The 23,499-nt window shown below is 60.3% G+C and overlaps 3 long non-coding RNA genes across 3 annotated transcripts; 2 read left to right on the top strand and 1 right to left on the bottom strand.

The window, feature by feature from the left end:
* Positions 1–176: 176 nt before the first annotated feature.
* LOC141579648 (uncharacterized) lies at positions 177–6,918 on the bottom strand. The gene is made up of 3 exons (XR_012511476.1): positions 6,323–6,918; positions 2,506–2,573; positions 177–1,392 (listed from the first exon to the last, which is right to left on the bottom strand). It is a non-coding gene; the product is annotated as an uncharacterized LOC141579648 (long non-coding RNA).
* LOC141579652 (uncharacterized) lies at positions 4,436–6,440 on the top strand. Its single transcript, XR_012511488.1, has 3 exons — positions 4,436–5,369; positions 5,797–5,943; positions 6,303–6,440. It is a non-coding gene; the product is annotated as an uncharacterized LOC141579652 (long non-coding RNA).
* A 5,777-nt stretch (positions 6,919–12,695) lies between the features above and the next one.
* LOC141579656 (uncharacterized) lies at positions 12,696–15,636 on the top strand. The gene is made up of 2 exons (XR_012511500.1): positions 12,696–12,826; positions 13,145–15,636. It is a non-coding gene; the product is annotated as an uncharacterized LOC141579656 (long non-coding RNA).
* The last annotated feature ends 7,863 nt before the right edge of the window (positions 15,637–23,499 follow it).

Here is a 23,499-nt window from a genome sequence, read left to right as displayed (position 1 = left end):
AAGTGAACCAGGCTGGAGGAGGATGTGCCAGAAATAAGAACCCCAGTAAGCGGGGGAGAAGAGGCCCGGCCCCCAGAGCCCAGCCAGCCATCCAGACCCCACACCCTGGCCCTGCCGTCCAGCTCCCAGACCCCTCGGGCTCCTCCTCTCCGCTGGGCTCTCCCACCGGCCCCCCGACCTGCCTCCTCTGGCTCCAGGCTTCCCAGTGCCGTCCTGGCACCAGGCGGTCCCTCTGCAACAGCATCGCAACCCTGGCCGTGGGGCCCACCATCCACAGCCTTGGTGGGTGACTCGCTGCCCGTCCAGGTGCCCACAGCCAGGGTCATAGGACCCATCCCCCGACCTAGGCAGCCCGTTGGTAAGTCACCCCCAGGAGGGGTGGGGGCTGGGTGGCGGCTGCTAAGGCCCCAGGGCAGGGGCACCTTAAGAGGAAGGCCACTTGCCCAGCCTCCTGGGTTCCCCACGCCGTCCTGTCCCTGCACAGGGCCCAGTTTCTTCCCCCGTGTCTTGTTTTGTTTTGTTTTGTTTGTTTATTTATTTGTTTTGGGAGGTAATTAGGTTTACTTATTTACTTATTTATTTTAATGGAGGTGCTGGGGGTTGAACCCAGGACCTCGTGCATGCTGAGCGTGCCCTCTACCACTGAGCGGTGCCCTGCTGCCCCCCACTGTGTCCTTGATACACAGAGACGCGTGATTCACACACAGAGACATGCACACATGTACACACATACACACATGTACACAGTCATGGGCTGGGTTGTGACCCCCCCCAATTCACATAATGAATTCCTGACCCCCAGAACCTCAATCTGACCTCAGGCAGCCAGAATGAGCACCACAGACGGGGAACTCAAACAACAGACATTTATTCTCTCATGGTCTTGGAGGGTGAAGTCTGAGGTTCAGGGTCACAGGGCTGGTCTCTCCCAGACGTGTAGATAGTCGTCTCCTCCCTGTGTCCTCACGTGCTTGTCCCCCTGTGTGTGTCTGCTTCCTAATCTCCTCTTTGCACAAGGATGCCATTCATACGAGAACAGGGCCCTCGCCAGTGACCTAATTTTACCTTAACTACCTCCTTAAAGACCCAATCTCCAAATGAGGCCACATTCTGAGCCGCTGGGCGTCAGGGCTTCAACATGTGAATTTGGGAGACCACAGTTCAGCCCATAACAGAGATAATCAAGTTAAAATGAAGTCAAGAGGGGGGATCTAGTCCAGTATGATCGTGCTCCTATAAAAAGGAGAGATTTGGATGCGGACACACCTGGGAGAATGCCGCATGAAGATGAAGATGGAGATCAGGGTGATGTTTCCACAAGCCGAGGGGCCCCGATGATTTGCCAGAACCCGTGAGAGAGGCCTGGAGCAGGTTCTCCCTCTAATTCTCCCCCTGCAACAGGAAGCAGATGCTTTGATCTTCAACTTCTAGCCTCCGGGGTTGTGAGAGTATAAATTTCTGTCATTTAAGCTGCCCTAGTGTGTGGCACTTTCTTACAGCAGCTCTAGCAAACTGACACACACACTGCATGTACATGTGCTCGGGTACACACATGCACACAGGCAGGTGCACATGTAAAAGAAAGGTGTGCACATGCATACAGGAATGCACATGTGCATACACACAGGTACACGTGTCAGAACTCATGGGATGCAACCAAAGAAGTGCTTTGAGGGAAATTCATAGCTTTAAAATGCTTATACTAGACATAAACAAGAAGCCTTAATTACCTAAGTTTTCACCGTTAGAAACTAGGAAAAAACAAGCAAATTAAATGCAAAAAGTTAAATAATAAAAATAAGAGTAGAAAATAATAAAATAAAAAGCAAACAGTAGGAAAAATGAACAAAGCAAAAATCGGTTCTTTGAAAATTATAATTGATAACTTTAGCAAGATTGTTTAAAAAACAGAGGCGATAGAAATCGAGGATGAGAGAAGGGTATCGATGCAGATCCTTCAGTAACAAAAGGAGAAGAAACGTTATGAACAGCTTTATGTCAAGAAATTCAACAACTTAGGTGACACAAATGCCTGAAAAATGCAACTTAGAAAATGTGAATAGCCCTATGATTATCCCTAAAATTTAAATTCATCATCAAAATTATTTCTACAAAGAAGACTGCGTGCCCGGATGGCTTCACTGTGAGTTTTATCAGCATTTAGGGAGGTTACAAAAGAAACAGACTCGCAGACGTAGTAAACAATCGTATGGTTACCCGGGAGAGGGGGCGGGAAGGGATACATTCAGGAGTTGGAGATTTGCAAATGTTAACCACTGTATATAAAAACAGATTAAAAAAAACAAATTTCTCCTGTACAGCACAGGGAACTATATTCAATATCTTATAATAACATTAAATGAAAAAGAGCATGAAAGCAGATACATGTATGTATGTGCATGACTGGGACACTGCTGTACCCCAGAAGTCGACACATTGTAACTGTGTCTCAATCTGAGAAAAACGATTTAGGGAGGAAGTATCACCAATCGTACACAGACTCACTCAGAGAGCAGAAGAGGGAGCAGCTCCCAGCCCGGTCCACGAGGCTGACCCCACCCCGACAGAGCACACTGTAAGGGAAGAAGCACAGAGATTAGTAACATCCACGGATGTGGATGCAAAACACCGAGCAAAACGTTAGCAAACCAGATCCCACGATCTACGTAAGACGGAATCACCTCTTGTGATCGAGCGTGGCTCGGCCCAAGAACGCAAGGTCGGTTTACGACTTGAAACCAGCCAGTGGAGCTCACTGTACCAGCAGAACAAAGGAGAGCACAAGACACCTGAACAAACGCAGAAAAGCCGTTGAGCAGAAGTGTGACACCCACTGATGACAAAAGCTCTCTGAGGACCAAGACTACACCAAAACTCCCCCTCCGACACGGGCCACCCGTGACTCCCCTACAGCTGAACTCCCGCTTAGTGCTGGGTACACGTGTAGTGGGACGTTTACCCCGAAGTCCGGGAGCAGGCACCGCTGTCTGCTCTGGCCATGCGATTCCCCATGAAGCGCTGGAAATTTCAGGCAACGCAGTAAGCGAGACAGAGGATCAGGGGTGCCGTCCGGGGGGTGCAGCTGGGCCTGCGGGACGGTCTCGCACCCAGCCAGCCCTCTGCTCCCAGCCCGGGGACTGCAGACAGCAAGTCCCCTTCGCCCACCGGCTCGGCCTGCACTCAGCCAGCAGCAGGCACTTAGGCTCCGCGGTCCTGAGGGACAGGAAGGGCCCAGGGACAGGAGTGCGACAGCCAGATTCAGCGTGTGCTCCTGGCCAGACCCGCTCTGGGGAGGGACACTGGGGAGACCCTCAGCAAAGCTGAATGTGGATGCTCAGCGCGACGGGCGTGTTCCACCACCTGGCGGCTGCGGTAAGGGTCATGGTGGAATGTCTGTGCTCCCAGGAGAGGCCCAAGGAGGCATTTAGGAGCAAAGAGTGTGGAGTCTCCCACCCGCTCTCCACTGGTTCTGAAAACACGTTAGAGAGAGATGGGGAGAGTGATGAAGAAATGTGAGAAAATGTAGAACATCACTGAGCTGAGGCTACCCAGAAGTTTCCCTCTCTAGTCTTGCCACGATTCTCATTTTTTTTTTTTTCAGTTTGAAATTATTTCAGGACACACTAATGAAAAGAAGAGCCACTGTGTCCCGGACAAAATCTGCGTCTTTCTAGGAAGAGGCCGTCCGTCCGCCCGGCACGGCCAGGGCGAGCGCGGCTCCGGCCCCGTGTTCACGAGGCCGTTTCGCTGTCAAACCCGCTGAGGCTGCACATTCTCAAAGCCGACCTTAGGTCCCCGGAGCTGCATTTTTTTCCAATCCGATGTTCTTTCACAGAGAAAGAATGTTCAGTTTCTTGCATTTGGTCTCAAGTTAATGATGCTTTCCGGGCGTGCACTCCCAGGGCTGCACACTCAGTTCTTCCCAGAGTTCAGATCACGTACCCACCAGACACACGTGCTGGGTGCTCGCCGGGCGTGGGGAAGTCGTGAGTCACACGGAGGAGCCCTCTATCCCTGTGGCAACTACGGGCAGTGGGGGGAGAGCCTTGGTTTATCTCCTGTCAAACACAGGAAGAATCATCTGATCATTTGCTATCTTGTGGCTGCCAAAACTTGCAATCTGTTCTGCAAACAACAGCACTGGTGGAGGGGAAGCTCAACACGCAGTCATAGACACGGACCGTTCCGGCTGAACGAGGGAGTGGCCCGAGCGCCTCGTGGCTCCCAAGCCCTCTCCCCGGGAGCGGGGCCCAGGCGCCAGCCACAGGCCAGCCCGGACTCCAGGAGCCGGCACATGCCGCCCGAAGCTGAGGCTCCAGAGGGAGGAGACAGTGGTCCCTGAGCTGTCAGCACTCTGAACGGCCCGTCTCCTCGCCGTGCGCGTTCTGGGCACCCGTGAGCCCCTCCCGCTGGTAGATCTGACCAGTGATGACAACAACTGTCCCAGGGCCACTTCTGCATCACTCCTGAGCAGGGCAAGGACCCGGATTCACAACCATTGCAACAGAGCTTCAGAAGCTGGTGCGGGGAGAGCCTGGGGTCCCCTCATCACTCACGGCTACTTAATTCTGGGTGGAAATCCGGTGCGGCCCAAGTTAGCACTCTCCGGTGCGGATTCTAGTGCGAACTCTCAGTCCTCCCAGTGACCCCACGACGGGGGCTGTCATCCCCGTTAGACAGAGGAGGAAGCTGAGGCACAGGGAGGCCACACGGCCGGGAGGCCCAGCCTGGACTTGGGGCCCCGACTCAGCAGGCCTCCAGCTGCCCAGGAGGCTTCAAAGGACCCTCCAGGAGAGGGTGTGAGGGGCCCTGGCTGTCAGGGAAGGGATGGGGAGCTGACCTCCAGTGAGAGGAAGGGCTGGGTGTCCTGCAGCAGGGCCTGAACCCGGGCCAGCTCTGCAGACCCAGGAAGGCGCGCCGGGCTGGGTGCAGAGAGCAGACAGCTGCGCGGACGGGCTGGGGGCAGGGAGAGCGCTTGGAGGCAGCCTGGCGCCAGAGGCCAAACCGCAGCGAGTCCAGGCCCCAGGGGAGGCGGCACCACCCAGCCGCCCTCATACCAGACCCGGCTCACACTCAACAGCCTCATCATGAGCTTAGGAACAGGCGAGCCACGATATGTGGGGTCCAACGAAAGGAGACTTCCACACCGTTGTGAGCTTTACAAGAGGATTGCAGGCAGTGGAGCCTTTGCCCGCGTGGAGGATGAGCGATGGAAAGTTCCCTGGGTTCAGCTGTATTATGGAAGGCCTGTGGGAGGCAGCCGTGAGGCCCTGAGAGACCCTGGGACCCAGGCCCACCCTGCCCGGCCTCCTGGGCCCCGCCTCTGTGTCCTTGCAAGCGACAAGGACGCAGTGAGGGCTCTGCTGAGGGTAGGAGGACGTTACCAGGCGCGGCTCTGGGTGGGGTTGGGGCCCCTCTCGCGGGGGGTGGGGGGTGACGTTCCCGGTGTCGACTGAAGTACACTCGCAGCTTAAAAGCTCAGAGTCATGTTCTATTTGGCGGAAGGACTTGGGCCGTGGTGATGGCCTCTCAGGTGGCTCTGAGGGGCTGCTCCGAAGAGGTAGGGGAGGAGCTGGGATATATAGGGGCTTTACAACAAAGACCAGGTAGTTGGAACAATGACAAGCACCTGGCTATCTAGGGTCAGTGTCCTGTCCTTTCTTATTCCGAGTCCGCTCAGAGGGCACCACTGTGAGTGGCTGCAGAGGCCGGGCTGCAGGCCTGGCCCCACTGAGGGGTGGCGGCAGCCGCTGATGACTGGGTTTCAGCCTTCTTTGTTTACTGATGTGGTTGCAGCATTTTAGTTGACACCAGGAAACCCAGGGAAAGAGGCCACGGGGCCTCTGATGGCCGGGCCCGACTTCCTGGGCAGAGGGATCGCAGAAGCCAAGGGCGCCCTTTACCATGAAGACCATCCGGGAAAGAACCCTTCATGAGCTTAAGGTGGCTGTAAAATTTACCTTCTACCTAAAAACTAGAGATTGTGAAGGAGAATTTGAGTGAAAAGGACACTGAGGACAGGCAGCAAGGCGGTCTGCTTCTCCCTGGGAGTGGAGTGAGGGGGCTGGGGGGCATCAGAATCCCTTCTGGTGGAAACCCCCTGCCCACATCCCCAGCTGAGGGACCCTCCCCACGGCTGCGGGGGCAGGCGTCCCCTCCCACCCTGCAGCGAGGACAGCGGCGAGCACCTGGCCCAGAGCTCGGCGTGTGTGGCCCAGGTCCCCAGGCGTTTGATCTGAGAGGCAGGCCAGGGGCAGCGAGAGGGGAAACTGAGTCTCTGGGTGGGGCCTTCATTCCTGCAGATCAACCCAAAGGTACGCACCAGGTTCTGAATGCACCTCCAGCCCGGAGGAGCCACGGCTGTTCCATCGCTGACTGCTGTTTGATCATCATCACGTCTTTTGATCGACTGCTTCTCCTGTGTCTGCGTTCCCTTGCTTCTCTACTCAGTAACCGCTTGGGCCTGCTCCGTGCAACGCAGGGGAGGCCTCGGAGACCAGACCTTTTTCTGTAAACAAAAGCAGCGGTGGCGGGGCTTGCATGCCCAGGAGGGCCCTGCAGGCCCCAAGTCGGACCCCGACAGGCCCCACCAGCCACGGGGGTGACCGCCGGGCATTCCCACCTGTCCGGCGACAGGGCAGCCCCCTGGCTGTCAGGGTGGTGGGGAGGGGGCGGCGCTGCCGGGAGGGGCTGATGTGCCCCCTCCCCGTGTGCCCCGCCCCCGGGAGTCCTTACCTACCGTTTCCTGGGCAGGGGGAGGGGAGGCGGCTGCAGAAACACCCCGAGCTGGGCCCTCTGAGCTTGGAGTGGGGGGAGGGAAGCCAGGCGACTGGGCCAGGACCGAGTCACAGGATAGGCTGCGGTACCCTGGGCGGCCTGGAGGGCGTCGGCCGCGGAGGGAACACGCCCTGCGGAACCGTGGAGCCGCCGCCAGCCAAGCTGTCGGTTTTTCTTTCATCAAAGTTTCCTTCAACATACTTTTCCTTAAAAACCCCAGTCTGGGGGGAGGGTGTAGCTCAGTGGGAGAGCACGTGCTTAGCATGCAGGCGGTCCTAGGTTCAATCCCCAGTCCCTCTATTTAATAAATAAATTAACTAAGTAAGTAAATAAGTAAGTAAACCCAACCCTCCTCCCCTCACATAAACCCCGTCCGGGTTTTGGGTCGAAGAAAATCAAGACACCCCGCCCCAGACCCTCCACTGGGGCACAAGGGCCGGGTTGGGCTGAAGGTGACTGAGAGCCCAGACTGAGGAAGGGCCCTCTGCCTGCCCTTTCCAGCCTGAAGGCAGAGCGTGCACTTCCCTTTCACAAAAAGAATTTCCACTTGTAAGGCTGTCCTCGGGGGACGACTCTTGGGCTGGAGGCTGCCAAACAAAACTCACTCCACAACCCTTGTTTCCAAACGTTCCCTAGTTTCCTTGCCGCCTTCCCACACTCACCCCTTCGACCCACACCCGTTCCTCTTCCATAAGCATCCCCTTCCTTAAGATGGTATATAACCACCGCCACCACCCACCCTGCCTCTCCGGAGTTTTCTGCGATGCCCTCCTTCCCCACCACGTGTGCATGAAATAAACCTTTTCTCCTGTTAATCTGGCTTTTCTCAGTTTAATTCACAGGCCGCCAGGACTGAACTTAAGAGGGTAGAGGAAAGGCTTTTTTCCCCTCTCCTGCAGGATGTTTAGGGACTCATACAGAGTTCGTCTTGCTTTAAATTCTGAGAAATGCTCGAAAATCTTTTTTAGATTGTAGCAGCCCCCTAGGCTGGACAGGCAGGGTGTCCCATCAGCCAGTGGGGTAACAAGATTAGATGTCACCTCACTGTCCACACAGATGTTCTACAAGGTTGTCCTGACTCACAGAACTCTCTTCTCAAATTACCCCAAAGTGCCTCGTGTCACGTGACTGGGGGTTCACTTCCAGCTTCTACAGGAGAAGACGCACCGCAGGTGACCGGGCAGCGGTGGGTGGACGCTCCTTCCCCACATCCTGCAGCCGACTGTGCGGCTCTCCATCCACAGTACCCCTCCTCCACCTGAGTCGCCCTTGCTGGGCGTCCTCGTCCCCTCCCACACCCAGGGCTGGGATCTGGGGAGGCAGGCTTTGTTGGATGTGTTCACACTGGTCTGTTACAAGGAGTGCTCCTGAGTCTCTTTCTCTGGCAGGAGAATGGGGGCTGGGAGAGCGGCTGGACAGCAGGCCCAGGCCGGCCTGACAGACCTCGCCAAGCCTGGGGATGCAGGCACGCGGCTCCATCTCTCAGGGCTGCGGCCCCCAGCGGCCCCCTTGCGGACTCTGGGTTCTCCCTCTGCTTGTCCTACAAACATCCCGATCCAGTCCACCCCCTCGGGGGGGGGGGCTGCCCGGCCCCGTGGGTTGGCCAGTGGGGCCAGGAGGGCAGGTAAGAGTTCTCTCCCCGCTGAAAATAAGAGAAGAGGCTCCCCTCTCCCTTTCCAGAAGGGCTTTCTCAGTCCTTTCCAAATGTTTGTAAATCTTTTTAATGGCCTCATAATCCCTGGCCAGTCTCACAACTCAGGAATGTTTCCTGCAGGCCTGCAGCCAGCTCTCTAAGCTGCAGTTGGAGGAAGGTGACTGCACACCTCCCCTTTCCTGGGAGGGGACTCAAGCTGCAAATCCTTCTTATGTAAAAGAATCTGGTTTCTCTCTGTCTTTGTCGTGGCTTCAGCAGTCACCCGTGATATGCGACGCCTTCTGGCTCAAAAACAGTAATGTGTTTTCTCTGCTGCCTTTATGGAGAGGGTCTCTGGGTGGTTTCATTCTAGCCCCCAGGAAAGCCTCAGCAGTGGGAGGAGAGAGGTATCAAGGCATCCCCCTCCCTGGTCACTCCCTCGGGCCACAGGCCCAGGCGGAGCCCCTCCTGTTGCCACCTGCTACTGTAGCGGTCCTTGTAAACGGCCTCTGCCAGACACCCTCCCTCCTGGGTGTGTCTCCCTCTGCTGGGCACCCACCCCTCACAACCAAGGGAGCGCCTTTCCGAAGTGGTCCTGCGCTTGGTCCTGATGGTTGGAACGGCCCAGGAGACGGAGGGCCGCACAGAGAGTAAGGGGCTCCAGGCCCTGGGGCAACAGCACTCCCCTCAACCCCACCCTGCCAGCCCACCCCCGACACGCTCTGCTCGCTGGTCCTCACAGCTCCCCGGATCCTTCCCCACTGCTCCACCCACACGCCAGGGGCCCCGGGACCCAGGACCCCACCTGTGCCTTTCTGTCGTCCAGGGCACAGACTTCCTTTCCTGTCCACACGCCCTTTGAAACCCTGATGGGTCAGCAGTCGTGACCAGCCATCCCCACTGTGGGATGGACAGTCCCAGGCAAACCCTGCCACCCTGGTCACCCAGTTGGAGCTCCACAGGAAGCCGGCCGGCTGCCTCTCAGCCTCCTCGACCAGACCCCTCCACGCAGCCTGACCACCCCTCACCTCAGGGCCCCCTCACTTCCTCGGGTCTTTGGTTATAAGGGGCAGAAGATGGAGAGGAGGACCTTCAGGAGAAGGACCACCCACACCAGCCTTGAGAGCCACGGTGGGGTACCAGCCTCACCCCATGCACACGTGCACACGCACACGTACACACGCTCACACACTCAGGCACGCCCACACACGTGGATCTGGAATGAGTGGCGGGGGCGGTGTGCCCACCTGGCCAGGCGCCGTGGGAGCTGGCGCAGAAGCCCGGGAGGAGCCCGGCCGTGGGAGGAGGGCATGGCTGCTGCCGGAAATGATGGCGAGAACAGAAGTCCCGGAGACTTTGCGGGAGACTCGGGTGGGCCTGGGCTTCCCACGCAACTGGGATGCGGGCAGGGAGCCAGACAGGCTCTCAGTCTCCAAGGTCAGGACGGTGCAGCCATCTGAGCCCCAGCCCGCTGTCCAGTGCAGGCAGGGCTTGAGCTGCGCCCTCCCCCACCAGGCTGGGCCCCAGCACCCCCAGGGCTGCTCCAGTTCCCAGGCCCCCTGACCGGCCCGGCCAAGCTGCTCTGAGCCTGGAGGCTGCCAAGCGCATCGCCCCTCCTCGCTAGCCCCGCCCCCGGCCATCACCTTACACTCTCCCCCGCCCTCGGGCTTTCCCCCGCCACGGGTCATGAATGACCTGCATCCCTGGAGAACTGGGGGCGGTGGGGAGAGTCTGACTTCCTCCTCCTCCCGTCTGTGTGCGGCGGGTGGGCCTGCGGGAGACGCCCAGATCGCCCCTCGCCATCCCGCGGGTCTGGACCATGCCCCTCCATCTCCCCAGGCACCAGTGGGAGCCCCTCCCCTGAAGCAGCTGGCCCAGCCACGCGCCACTGCCTGCAGGTCTTATATCTCAAAGGGGACCCACTAGCAGGCCGCCCCCCTCAACCCCCTACAGGCTGCAGGCGGCAGGAGCGAGCCAGACACAGGCCCCGGGGCCAGGCAGCGCTGGGCCCCTCGGGTCGCCACCCCGTAACCCGCGCCTTGAGGTTCCCCTGCCCAGCCACGTCACAGACAAGAACACTGTGAGAGGCAAGCCGACGCGCACAGGACTCTCGCTTCTCCCGTGGAGGACAAAGCCACGGTGTCATGGAGGTACGCGCGAGTGGCGTGCGGAAGCAGGTTGACTTTGACAGAGGGAGGGTCTCTGAGCGCTGAGGGTCCCATGGAAACTCCCCCGAACACTCAAGATACGAGGAGCTGGGAAGACAGCCCCCCACGTCCTCCGCCGGCCACAGACACCGAGCACCAGGGCGCAGACGGCAGCTGCTGGCCCGTCACCGCTGGTGCCGGCGAGCTCACATTTCAAGGCACTTCTGAGGCCAGGACAGTGACTCCTGAGCTGGCGGGACAGCCCCGTGCGGGGGTCACTTGGGCATCAGTGAGTCTTTCTTTACTTTCCACTCCTGCCACCAGCTCCCTCACAGGCCCCTTTTGGGGGAATCCTCAGGGATCACACCTCTCCTGGGGGATTCTGGGCTCCTCCCCTCTCGGGGTCTCCACTCCACACTGGGTGAGGAGGCAGGAACACGCCCAGTGCTCTCCGTCTCCACCGGCTTCCGGGTGGGGCGTGGGGGGTGTCCTGTGGCCCCAGTATCTCCCCCCACCCCCAGGAGCTGGTGCCAACGCTGTGTGCTCCCACGTGAAGGGGGCTGCAGGCAGCAAAACCGAGCAGGAGCGGACGACGTGCTGGAAAACGCTTGAGCACTGAGAGCATCGTGAGTGCGGCTCTCCCGCGAGACGGGCAGCGAGCAGCTGGAGCCAAGCCGCACGGCGGGGCGACGGCTCACAGTGGTTCCGCCGGTCACCTCCATCCCCCCTCACGCGCAGGCAGGAGGGGTGGCCCCCTCCATCCCGGGTGGTTAGCAGATGGCCCTGCCCCGGGCCCTGTCTCTCGTGTTCACTGGCACAACAGTAGACTTGGCCCCGCATGGCCCAGGCTCCCAGGTGGCCCTTGGGGAGCATGGCTGGGCTAAGAGGCAAATCCCAGCTTTGTCATGACTCCGAAAGAACGTTGCGGGGATGGGACCCTTCACCGCGTCTCCAACAGCCTTCCGCTCTCCTGGGCAGCCCGCATGCCAGCCCCAGCCTGCCCCAGCCAGGCCCCCGTGCCCCGACCGCCCGTCGCCGGGCTGCGGGGCCTCCCCAGCTCTCCCTGTCTCCTTGTTCACAGTCCTCCCTCCTCCCTCCCCTCAGCTTGGGGCTGGCCCTCGTCCCTGGGGTTGATGGCCCAGGACACGTCTAATTGATGGTCAGTGAAAACGCTGATGGGGTGATTTTGTCTGCCTGCGGCCCCGAGACGCTCTAGGCACCTTCTCACGGGTTCCCCGTGTAATGAGAAAAAAGCTAGAATTGGGACGTTCAGACTTTGGCCGGCCTCCACGCATTGTTCATGCTTCAGCTCCCAACTTCCTTTGGTTCCAAATGAGCAGAAGTTCGTGAAGTCTGTTTACCCCATCGCAGGGCAAATGGCCCGTGTGATGCACATTCCGGCCGCTTCCTTCTGGATGTGTTATCCGGACATCCACTCTTTCAGTCCTAGAGGCCAAGAAATTTCCATCTGCTCAGAACAGACAATTTAAAACACATCCTGACCGAAAGGAACTTATGACTCAGCAGAGTCCCCACGAGTGACTCACCAGTGTTGAGTAAATCTGGCCGTGACGCTTCTGGCACAACGCTCCTTCCTTTATTCACTCGCGGACTCCTCGCCAAGTGGCCGCTGGGGGCCAGGCACCATGTGGAGTGGCCCAGAAAGTCCCCATTCCCAGGAGTGCATAGTCCGGTGAGGGGAGAAGCCGGACGGTAATCATGAGTCCAGCTGTGGTCAGGGCTGGGGCCAGCGTGGGGAGTGGGGAGCTGGACCAGGCACCCGGGGCAAAATCCAAGCGGGCCGCCCTCTGGTCCGGCCCCCGCTGCACCGCCCGAGGGGCACGTCCTCACGTCCTGTTCCTCGTGGGTGGCTGCTGCCAGCCGACTGTAGCCCTGCGAGGTGCGCGTGTCAGTGCCCGACTGTGTGCAGCAGTCTGCTCATTGCTGCCCAGCCTCCCATAGGACGGACACACAGCCACACCACCGTGGACGCTGGAGTTGCTTCCTGCCTGCAGGATTATGGCCCTGCTGCTGTGAAAAATCTCGCGTGTCTTTGGGTGAACTTGATAGGCACCTCCGTGGGACACACACCAGGGAGCGGAATCGCTGGTTACTGGTGTGAAAAGTCCCACCTTAGAGGAGGGTGACCCCTCGTCCCCCGGAGTGGCTGGAACCGTCTGCCTGTCCAGCCGCGCTCTGTGAGGGCTCCAGGCTTCCCACGTGCTTGTCAACACCCGGAATTGACCGTCGTTCCGTTTTAGCCACTCTGGTAGGACGGTGTTTCGTGGTCTGACGTGAGTTTCCCTGAGTCACGAGGCTGAGTGCCTCCACGTGTCTGTGGGTCTCCCCCAGGGGAGGGACCGTTCAAGTCCATGGCCACACGTCTACCGGGCCGTGCCCCTGGGTCTGGATCCGGAAGCGCTCTCCACGTGCCCTCCCCACAAAGCCCCCGTTGGCTCCGCTCGCTCGGAAGGTCACACTTTCCGTGAGGTCTTCATGACGCACACCTTCCCTGGCCCGTTTAGGAGACCGTGATTTTATGTCTCCTCTCGCCATGTCCCTAAATCTTCGTTGTTTGACCTTTCAGCCTTAGAGCAACCGTCCGCCTGGAATTGCCGTGTGAGCGTGACGTGCAGCGAGGTGCCATCTGAGGACAAGACCCCCCGCCCCGCCCTGCGTGTCCCCCCCACCGCCCCCGTGACACGGCCCTGCTCGGCGCGGAGCGGCCCTGGCTTCCTTGCAGCCCGTGACTGAGCGGCACGTTTCTGCGTCTCTGCCTCCACCCTGCTGGGATTCGAGATGGATCCCTGACACGCAGGGTGCCCGAGGTCTTGTTTCCCTTCTTCCTCCGGTCTGACAGGTTTTGCTCGGTCGGCCTCAGTGGGATTCTGACGTACCTGGAGCTGCGGCCGCTGCCCTCCATTTGTCTCCTCTGCTCTGTGTCCCTTCTCTCTCAGTCCCTTAATTATCCTCTTTTTAAAATGTTACTGCCTTTAAAGTTATCCCACACTCTCCTCTCTGTCCTGCTTGCGTGCGTTCTGGCTGCCCTGCGCACGCACCCCCCTCCCCTGAGAGCACAGCGAGTCTCGGGGACGGTCGCGCGTCTAACGGAAGCTGGTGCCTTTGCTTCCTCCAGACGGTGCGGAGCCGTGACCTCCTGAGTCCCACTCGAGCCCTGGGAGCAGAGTGGCCCCCGCCCCGGACGCCCACGCTCCAGTCCCCAGAGCCCATGAACGTGTTACCTTCGTACATGGTTGTGTCTAAGGTTTCGGCTCTAAAGATGCAGAGGCTGTGCTGGGTCACCTGAGTGAGTCCCACCCAAGCGTGGGGGCCTGGGAGCAGAGGACCGTCTCTGGCTTCAGTCAGACATTCAGAGCAGGAGAGGGGACTCGGCGTGTGCTGCTGGTTTGGGGACAGAGGGACGGTGACAAGCAGAGCCGAGCCGATTCCAGAAAGGAAGGGGACATCAGCCCTGCGCTGGGGGGACCTGAGCTCTGCCGGCAAGAGTGAGCCTGGATGGGACGGTCCCCCCAAGGCCTGGGACGGGAGCGGCCCAGCCGAGCCTCGACCCTGGCAGTGCCAGACCCAGCTGGGCCGCCCCAACCTTGGGCCTTCGAACTGTGAGATGAGGAGCTCTCGCTGTTTTCAGCCACATCCTTGTGGTGGCTTCTCACACAGCGGCAGGATACAGACACCCCGCCGCCTGCCTTTTCTCGGCTGCAACCACGACACTGAGCTGCACAGGCATCTAGGCCCACGGCGCTCCCGGCAGCGTCTCCAAGCTGCGCCTGCGCCCCCTCCCGTTTCCACGTGGCTCTACGTGTCGTCACCAGGAAGGCCCAGGACCTCTCAGCTCAGGCCCGCTGGAGACAAACTCCCTCCAGTTTTGTGTGTCTGAAAATGTCTTCAGTTTGCTCACATTTTTGCAGGTATTTTTGCTGTAAGCCACTTGCTAATTGTACAATAATGTAAATTAGGATGTTGTTAACTCTCAGCCCAAAGAATAAATAAATGCCCATGAGTCCATGTGGATTTAGATAAAGGCCAAGCATATAAACAAGCAAGGGAGAAGGGGCAACTCCTCCTCACAGTGAAACGCCTGCTACTAAATGTAGAAGGAATTCGGGAAACGGGGACTCAGCGTTGTGACCCTCCGGTACGACTGCCGCAGCCAGGCTGTACTTGCGCTGAAAGCTAAAACCAAAAATCAAAAAGAAAGGAAGAAATTCACTGCATTAGAAGCAAGAGAGGTTGAACAGTATCTGACTAATTTAGGCTTGGCCTTCTGGGAGAGCCAAGTGACTTCTGAAAGAAAACAAAGTCAGCGATGGGACTAGGGTTGTTTGAGTGAGTAGTCTGCATTAAAAAAGAAGCTAGAATCAGCGGTCAGACCCTCACAGCAAAGCAGGATATTTGCACAGTTCAGCTGTCAAGCACGGTGGAGGCTCGCTGTGGGTCTGTCCCAAGACAGAGCGGGCGCCCCTCCCCGAGTGTGGGCTGCACGCGGCAGCACGGAAGGGGGAATGAGAGATTGTGTGCTGGAGACGCCAGCAGAGCCCCCGCCCGAGGGCCAAGTTTGACATCCCCGGCAATAAGGGACCCTGCTGCCCTGGTCCTCCAGTGTCATGTGCTGAGTGGTGGCCTTTCCGTAATCCGTCACCCCGCCATGATCGCGGGCACATGTCAGACAAACCCCCATGAGGGTCAGTCTGTGAGATCCCTAACCGCACTTCCCAGGAGCGCCCGGGTCACGGAACGCAGGAGAGGCTGAGAAACCGTCCCAGACTGGAGGAGGCTGAGGAGGTCCGACAGCAAGTGCGTGTAAGAGCCCAGAACAGAAAGAGGACATCAGTGAGCAGCGGGCGGAATCCCAGCAGAGTCTGTTGCTCGGTTCACAAGGTCGTGTCAGGGACCGTTTCTCAGTTTCAGCCATCGCGCCGGGTGATGTAACGTGTCGACATCGGGGTGCCCAGTGAAGGGGACATGGGGACACTTGGTGCTACTTCTGCAACTCTTCTTAGGATAGAATCTAAAGTTATCTCAAAATGAAAAGTTAAATAAATTAAAACCGCAAAACAATCCTCGGTTCGACCTGATTTTCTTTAAAGGCCTTGTTCCATTGTCTTCTGACTTCCATTGCTCCCTTAGAGAAGGCAGCCGCGAGCTTGGTTTCCTTTGAAAGCAGTTGCCTTTCTTCCTGCTTTTAAGATTTTCTGTCTCGGTTTTCGGCAGTCTGGCTCCGAGGCACGTGGGTGTGCTCTCCTCGCGTTTCCTCCCTCTTGCCTGGGCTTGCTGGCAGGCAGGGGTGCGCTGGCGGAGGACTCGGCTGCTGCAGGGCCCCCTCCTCTCTCAGACCAGCCCGGGCGCCGTCTAACAGCGGTGGCAGAGGTGCCAGACGGACACGCCCAGCTGAACACGTGCCCCGCGGGCTTCTGCCTGCACCGCACTTGCCAACGGCCCATTGGCCAGAGAGTCACACGGCTGGGCCGGTGTCGGGATAAAGGGACCCCAAGTCACACGGCGAAGGCGAGGACCCTGGGTGGTGAGTGTGGTCTGCCACTTCCATCCGCTCACCTCGCCCTCAGAGCGGCCCTGGGACAGGTGTTACCACACACTGTGGCTCCACAGAGGAGTTAGGTGGTGCCCACCGCACACACCAGTCTGGAGCAGGGCGGGGACCCAAGACCCCAGCCCCTCTCCCCACCCTCTGTGAGGGTCACACCCAAAATGGCCAGTTGAAAATGGCCACCCTTGCTTCATCCAAGTCCAAGTGTGAGGCCCCCACTCCCTCAACTTCCGCCGTCCCTTTTCAAACCGAGACCCTGGCAGCAGCATGCGGAACCTCTGGGTGGTCCTCACAAGGGACCCGCCCCCTTGGCTGGCCACGAACCCACACGCCTGCAGCACTCATGGCCTGAGGGTCAGGTCAGTGGATGTAAGAAGGGACAAGGCTCCACTGGTCCCCTCTCCAGGTCTGTGGTCCCTGCCCCTACCTGGCCTGGGCCAGTAGAGCCCTCAGTGTGGGTTTGGCTGTGGACCCCTCCCCACCGGAGCCCCTCATGATGGGTGGAGAACTCGGGAAGGGCCTGGCCAGCCACGTGGCCGGAGCCCCTGAGCTGAAGGCTGAGAGGCTGTGGGATGCAGGCCCCACCGTGGCCACTGCTCCAGAGCCCGGCCTGGCCTCCCACGGGACAGCGCGTCTGTCAGCCCAGTCACCCCATCCGCTGTCCCTGATGGATCCTGCCCCTCAGGAGGGGCCCAGCTCCTTGGCCACCAATTCCAATCAGCAATCCCTGGGAAAGGGGGCGGACCTGGGTGAGGAATCTGGGGAGATCCGAGGACCCCAGGAGGGCGGCACGTCCTCAGGACAGGACCCCCGGGCCCAGCCTGGGATGAGGCCCAGGGAACACACACGGGGCCACCGTGAGGGCAGGGCCCCTCCTTGGGGCGTAGGGGCCTCCGGGTGGGGAACAGCAGGTGTGGGGCGTCGGGACAGGGCCCCCCAGGCCAGAGGGAGCACTCCACTCAGAAGCATGGAAACCCGCCCAGGTTCTGAGCGGCTCGCGGTGGAGACGCGGAAGGCCCGGATGTGTGGCCTCCGCGGAAAGCCCCTCCTGCGACGGGCTGTGGAGGGGCCGTCGTTCTCCTCCCGTTCATCACCGACACTTGGGTTCATTATTGTGTTCTCTCTGACATCGCCGGGAGCCAATGTTTATTTGTTAAAGGGAAGCACACAGTGAAGCATTTGCTTTGTTACAAAGGAAAAGCCACATTCCAGGAAACACACAAAGGCCTTTACCCACCGAGGAGACGGTAAAGGGGAGCCCCCACCCCATCCCGCTCCCCACCCGAGAGCGCAGATGCCCAAGTCGGACCGAAGAAAGAGGCTCCGGCAGCCCCGGCGTCTCCAGTCCCTCCCTCAAGACTCAGAGGAGGAGGAAAGTCCTCATCAACAAACGCGTCACCCGAGCTGGACTCTTACTGGAAAGTTAAACTGACCACGTGGAAGGGCCCCCGACAACCCCCGCTCGAGGGCACCATCCTGGGGCCCATCCCGGGCACCCCGGGCCATTTTCACCCCAGGGCCACGGACCAGAGGACGGAGGCTGCCGGGACCTCCGGACCCCAGCTGGGCAGGACGGTGGGGCTGCGGTCTGAGCCCCCGCCAGGCTCACAGCGCTGGCTCCCTGAGAGGGCCTGACCCCGACCCCACCCAAATCCCCCACGCCCTCCCCCAGACCACCCACCTCCGCCCTCCCAGGGGCCAGGTGAGGGACCCCGCCACTCAGGTCACAGAAACAGGCAGAGCGTCCCTGAGAGACCTGCCGCCCGCTCCTTGGCCTCCGAGCTCGCCGGGCCCCGGTCACTCTTTAGTCCTGTACCGCCCACCGCAGAGTCCGCCCTGATTCCTGCAGCGAGAGGGCTGGGAGCTGTGGCCTCCCCACTCAGGACACCTGTCGACCCCTCGGCTTTGCCCCTGACCCCACCCCATCTCCACATCCCTTCCCTGAGCCCGTCCGTCCACCTGCTGACCTGTGTCCTCGCACGCACCTCCCCAACCCCCTCAGACCCAACAGACCCAAACCTGCCCCCCGTCTGCCCTCAGTCCGGCGTCTGCCCACCTGACTGCACAACCTCGGACACGTCGGCCCCTCAGGCCAGTGGCCCACCGGGGAGGTGAGGACACCGGGGGTCACACAACCACAGGCTGCAGACCCCCAGTGGCCACAGAGCAGGGTCGGGGCCTGGGCCAGCTTGCTCCAGAGCCCCTCGACAGACCCCTCAAATGGACCTGGGATTTCCACTGGGCGCAGGGGTGTTCCACCTGGAAAACACATGTTCATTTCCCCTTCTGTCTCCCCGACTTCGCCTCTCAGTCAGTGAGCTTCAGCGTCCTGGTGCCTGTGCTGGCCTGGAAACACCCCTGTGAGCCCTGGACGCCAGCCCCAGCTCTTCCCGACACCCACCTGTCGTCCGTAATCTGTCTGTCACCATCCACCCGTCTGTGCACACTCTCATGATCACGCTCGCTGTCACTGTTGCTGCTCTGTCGTGACAGGGAAGCGAGCATTTTCTCCCAGACACCTCGCCTCCTGCAACCCTGAGGAATCGATTCGCCAGAAGAGGAAACTGTGCACCAGTGGCAAGGTGAGCTGGCTCTCCCATGTGTCCTCGGGGGCCCCGGACACCCAGGGCCCAGACGCCTCCCGTCCCCCTGCTCCCCGTCAGACAGGTGGGTCGGCCCCTTGCCCCCTGTGCCCCACTTGGCCTGGCCCCCAGGTTGGGGGGAGGCCTGGCTGAGGTTATTGGTCGGGGGCCCTCCGGCTGGGACGGAGGAGACAGGACGGGGCCAGGTGAGGGTGGGTCACAGCTGCAGAACGCAGCCCAGCATCACCCAGGACTCCGGCTCGCCCCGCAGGGGCCCTGCAGCAACCCCCCCACGGTGGGGGGGGGACGCCGCCTTGCTGCCCCTCCCCCACCCCAGTCAGGGCCCCCCCAGGGATGATGGCCCAGCTTCCAGGGCACCTCAGCCGCCCCTTGTGAAGCCAGATGGCCCTCCCCTCTCGCGGCTGTTGTTCTGGAAGTGGAGGGGGCGGCCCCCCCACTAGCTCCCACGGCTGGAGGTGGGGACGCACAGGCCTGGGAGCACCCGCCAAGGCAGCCGCAGGGTCCTGGGCTGGGGGTCTCCCTGAGCAAAGACCAGGCTCTCAGGGCCTGATGCGGCCCACGAAACGGTTCAACACGTCAGCCCAGGAACCAAGCGGGGCCCAGGCACCTCTCCTCCAGAGACTCCCCAGTGTGCCATCTGCCCACGTCCACCTCAGACCCACACAGTCCCCATCACTGATCCCCGGGTCCCAGCAAACAGGGGAGGAGGCTCGCGGGAAGGAAGGACACACGGATTCACCCCAGGACCAGAGAAGCCCAGGAGTCCACTGGCAGAGGCCAGTGGTGGGCAGTCAGCCCGATTCAGGGTAACTGGGAGCAAGATGACCCCCCCCCGGCCCTGCAGCCCAGCCCCTTCTGTCACAGTGCGGGGCCCCCTGTGGCCTGGTCCACACCTAGAGCTTCCCCATTCGTGTGTCCCCCACGGTCTTGATGCAGGGGAGATCCAACTCACCCCAAGGACAGGACACAGGCCCCGCTCCCTCGGGGACCAAAGAGGGAGGGTCCTGGCTCTTGCTGCCTCCTGCTGGTCACCACGCAGCAGGTGGACGTCCTGCGGCCGGTAGATGTCTGGTCACACAGGCCCCTGGGGCAAAGGGATGAGCCTCAAATTGAAGGCGGGGGTGGGGGTGGCATATAGAGGACGCAGAGATGGAGCAACTCAGCCAGGCGGTGAGCCGCGCCTGCGGTGACAGGAACCAGAGTCCTTGATGGAAACACACAGCCCTGGTCCAAGTCAGGGACCCTGTGTGACAATAAGGCCGCAGCAGACGCTCACTTGTCTTCCAGAGACGAGGCAGAGGGCAGTAAGGCACGCACAGGCACGGGAACCAGCGTGTCCCCGCCCCCCGGGGTGTCCTGCCACTGAGAGACACACCGGAGGCTTCAGGAGGAGCCTGGCTTCCCGTGGTGGCCAGAGCTAACTACCCTCCTCGGGCCCCACAGGAAGTGGCCGCTGAGTGGCCTGGGTGTCTGCCCTCCCTGGTGGAGGACAGGGGAGTGAGCAGCCCTGCGGGGACGTCCTCAGTCACGATAAGACCCCAGCAATCCAGTTGAACCATAAGAGATGCTCAGTGAAAAGTGTCCCCAAAGACCCCAAGCCCTGCCCCGTGGGCCCACGAACACGCGTTTACTCGGAAAAGGAGTCTCCGCAGATGGGATTGAGTTAAGGGTCTTGAGACGGGGAGACCCCCCTGGATTGGCCAGCTGGGCCCTAAACGCTGTCTCGAGTGACTTGGGGAAGGGAGGCAGAGGGAGCAGTGACAGAGAGGCGGGGCCACATGACCACAGAGGGAGGCAGGGGAAGGTGGGGCCGCGGCCACATGCCCGGGGCCGCCAGGAGCTGGGGAAGCCAGAAGGGCCGACCTGGGAGCCTCGGAGACAGCTGGGCTCTGAGACACCTCGAGTTTAGACTTCCGGCCGCCAGAAAGTGAAACAGTGAATTTCTGTTGTTCCAAGTCACCCTGTTAGTAACAACTTGTTGCAGCAGCTCCCAGACCCTCACAGGACAGAGAGATGTAAAGGGGACGGTCTTGGCAGAGCGTTGAGCGGGGAGGGGGTGCTGGGGGTGCTGGGGAGGGGCTGCGGCCCCTGTGACTCTGTGCCGCCCACGAACGGAGGGGGCTGAGGAGCAGTCAGGGCGTCGCTGCATCTGTCTGTTCCTGTCTCAGCCTCCCACACCACCCCGGCCACCAGGAGGGACCTACCAACTACAAGCCTTGCCCACTGCTGTCTGCTGGACAGGCCCTGTCCCTGCTGGGCCAGGACTGGCTTGATCTGCATTTGGCAGGTATCAAGGTGCAGAGGGGCGGCGGCCTCTGTCCCTCGGTCCCTCCCAGGCCCTGCTTGGTGTGGCCCCCCTTACTCTTCTGACCCACATTCCCCACTCCCCTGTGGTCTGGCTGGTCACTGGTCACTCCATGGAGATGGACACGAGTCAGTCCCTCCGTTGCACTGAGGCTGGGCATCCAGTGACCCCAGGATGGGATCTGAAGGAATCCGTCAGCCATGGGGACAGTGGCGGTGAGCCTGAAGCCTGGCCCGTGCTATCCGAGGCTGACGGCAGTGGTGACGCACGGCGTGGTCCGTCCCCACCTCTGGCTGCGCCCCCAGCAGGTGGTGGTGCTCGGTCTACGTGAGATGCTCTCACCTTACCCTGCTCCATCGGGGGTCTCGCTCCCTCAGGTCCAGGGTCCTCAGCCCTGGCTGCGCAGTGGCTCCACCAGGACCACTAAGGTCCTCTACCCAAGACCTGGACCTTCCCTGTGGGCTGCCCGACTCTGGGGGCTTTCAGCTCCCAGGGGACTTCCCACTGCGCCGCGGGGCCTGAGCACCTGGCCAAGCTGGCTCCTGGCTTTAGCAGAGAGGGCCCAGGCGTGGGGCAGACGTACCACTGCCTGGACGGAGGTCTCAGCCCCCCCACTCCCTCCCTCGAGCTGCCTCTTCCTCCACAAAGGCAGATAAGCCCTCTCCGAGGTCCCCAGAGGGTCCATGAGGGCGTCTACACCCAGTGTATGATGAAGCTTCCAAGAACCAGAGCCGCTTGTTTTCAAGCCCAAGAGGCAAATTTTTCAGTTGAAATAAAACAGAAAACTCAGATAGGGGCTGGGCGTCTCAATCACAGAAATGAAGGTGTCTGATTTCTCTGCCTCGGGTAAAACCAGGGCCAACAGAAGCGCAGGTAAGGACGCAAGCATCAGAAGGTCTGGGAACGCTGAACGATGAAGAAGGCACGCCGGGCCTCCCGTACTTCGGAGTGGTTGCCTGGGGCGCTGGTCACTCAGAGAAGTGGCAGGTGCAGGTATGTGCACACCTGACCAGGGCATTCGCAGAGGGGCTGTCCCGCTGCCCAGGGTCCAGCTTGTACGTTGTTTTGTTCACCTGCCCTCAGCTCTCAGTGGAACAAGTTCTCTGGTTTCATTTTCCCATAACAAAATGTGCTTTCTAGGTAAAGACAAAAAACTTATGTTTGGAGTCACAGACGCCTCCTTACTGTCCGAGGCGCCTTCAGCCGGGCCTGAGGAGCCCTGCCTCCCCGAGTCATGCTCTGGGGTCAGACCAGGCTCACCGGGGCAGGCAAACTTGCCATCAGCCGGCCATCATTGTCTCCAACTCCCGCAGGAAACTCTGGCCCCATATGCCTTCCTTCCTCACCGCAGGCTTTCAGCAGAACCACCCACCGATTCTGTGGCGCCCAGCCTCCCCACCAGGGCCCAGGCTGCAGCCCCAGGCGTCCACACGGGGGAGGGTGGAAGTTGGAGACCTGGGACTGGCCTGGGCTCTGCCCTTTTCTGTTTGTGGTGACTATGGCCAAGCCATGGGCTGGGTTAGCCATCGTAGCCCAGCCCCGAAGTGTCTGCAGCCACCTCTGAGGTCAGTTGTTCATGATAAACATGATCGGAAAGAGCTAAAGGGAGAGCAGGTGACAGGAACAGTGTGGGGCATGAGGAGGGCCGTGTCCCAGGTCTCGGTGGGGCCCTTGGGACACACCCCACTGAGCGTGGGTCCTTGGCTTCACAGGAAAGAATTCAAGGGGGAGCCACAGGTGAGTAAAGGTAGGTGTATTCAGAGAGACACACACCCCCCAGACAGAGTGCAGGCTGTGTCTGAAGGCAAGCGCGCGGCCACGTGCTGCGGGGTGGGTGCTCAGGGTAGCTGAAGGCAGGCACACAGCCCGCACAGAGCGCGGCCGTCTCTGCAGGCTGCGGCCAGAGGCTGGGAGGCGCGGGCGGGCCAGCCTTCATGGACTGAGCAACTCCCTGCGCTGACACGGGGAGGGCTGTTCCAACTACTTTGGGGGAGGGGGGATTCCCAGGAATGGGGCCACTGCCCCCACGTGACCTTATATAGTCAGCCTGAAAACTGCCCCGGCCAATCAGCCTGTGCTCCTCAGGGACCCCGGCCTGGTGAGCCACCCAGGGTGGCCGTCTCCGCAGAGGCCACAGCCAGGAGGTGCCCGCGGCCGCCTTGCTGGGCAGGGAGACGTGCCGGATGGTCCCTGGAGCTACAGAGGTGATGGCGAGCCCTCCTGCCCGCCAGGCCTGCTGGCTCAGGTGCAGACCGACGCTGCGCGAGCTGTGTTTCTCTTTCCACAGAAAGGGACGACTTTGTTGCAAAAGAGTGGAAACAAAAGTGGAGGGACGACTTCCTACACAGAGGCTGGTTCCCCCAGAATGTATCTATTTCTGCATCTCAGTCGCTGGGGCCCACGAAGGCCGACTGTGCGGTGGGGGTGGGGGGCCCGAGGCCCGGGGCGCAGGAGCAAGTTTAAAATGC

The sequence above is a fragment of the Camelus bactrianus genome, chromosome 1 (genome assembly GCF_048773025.1).
Source record: "Camelus bactrianus isolate YW-2024 breed Bactrian camel chromosome 1, ASM4877302v1, whole genome shotgun sequence".
Classification (NCBI taxonomy): Eukaryota; Metazoa; Chordata; class Mammalia; order Artiodactyla; family Camelidae; genus Camelus; species Camelus bactrianus.
The sequence above is the reverse complement of the archived record's forward strand: the minus strand, read 5'-3'. Positions and strand labels throughout refer to the sequence as shown.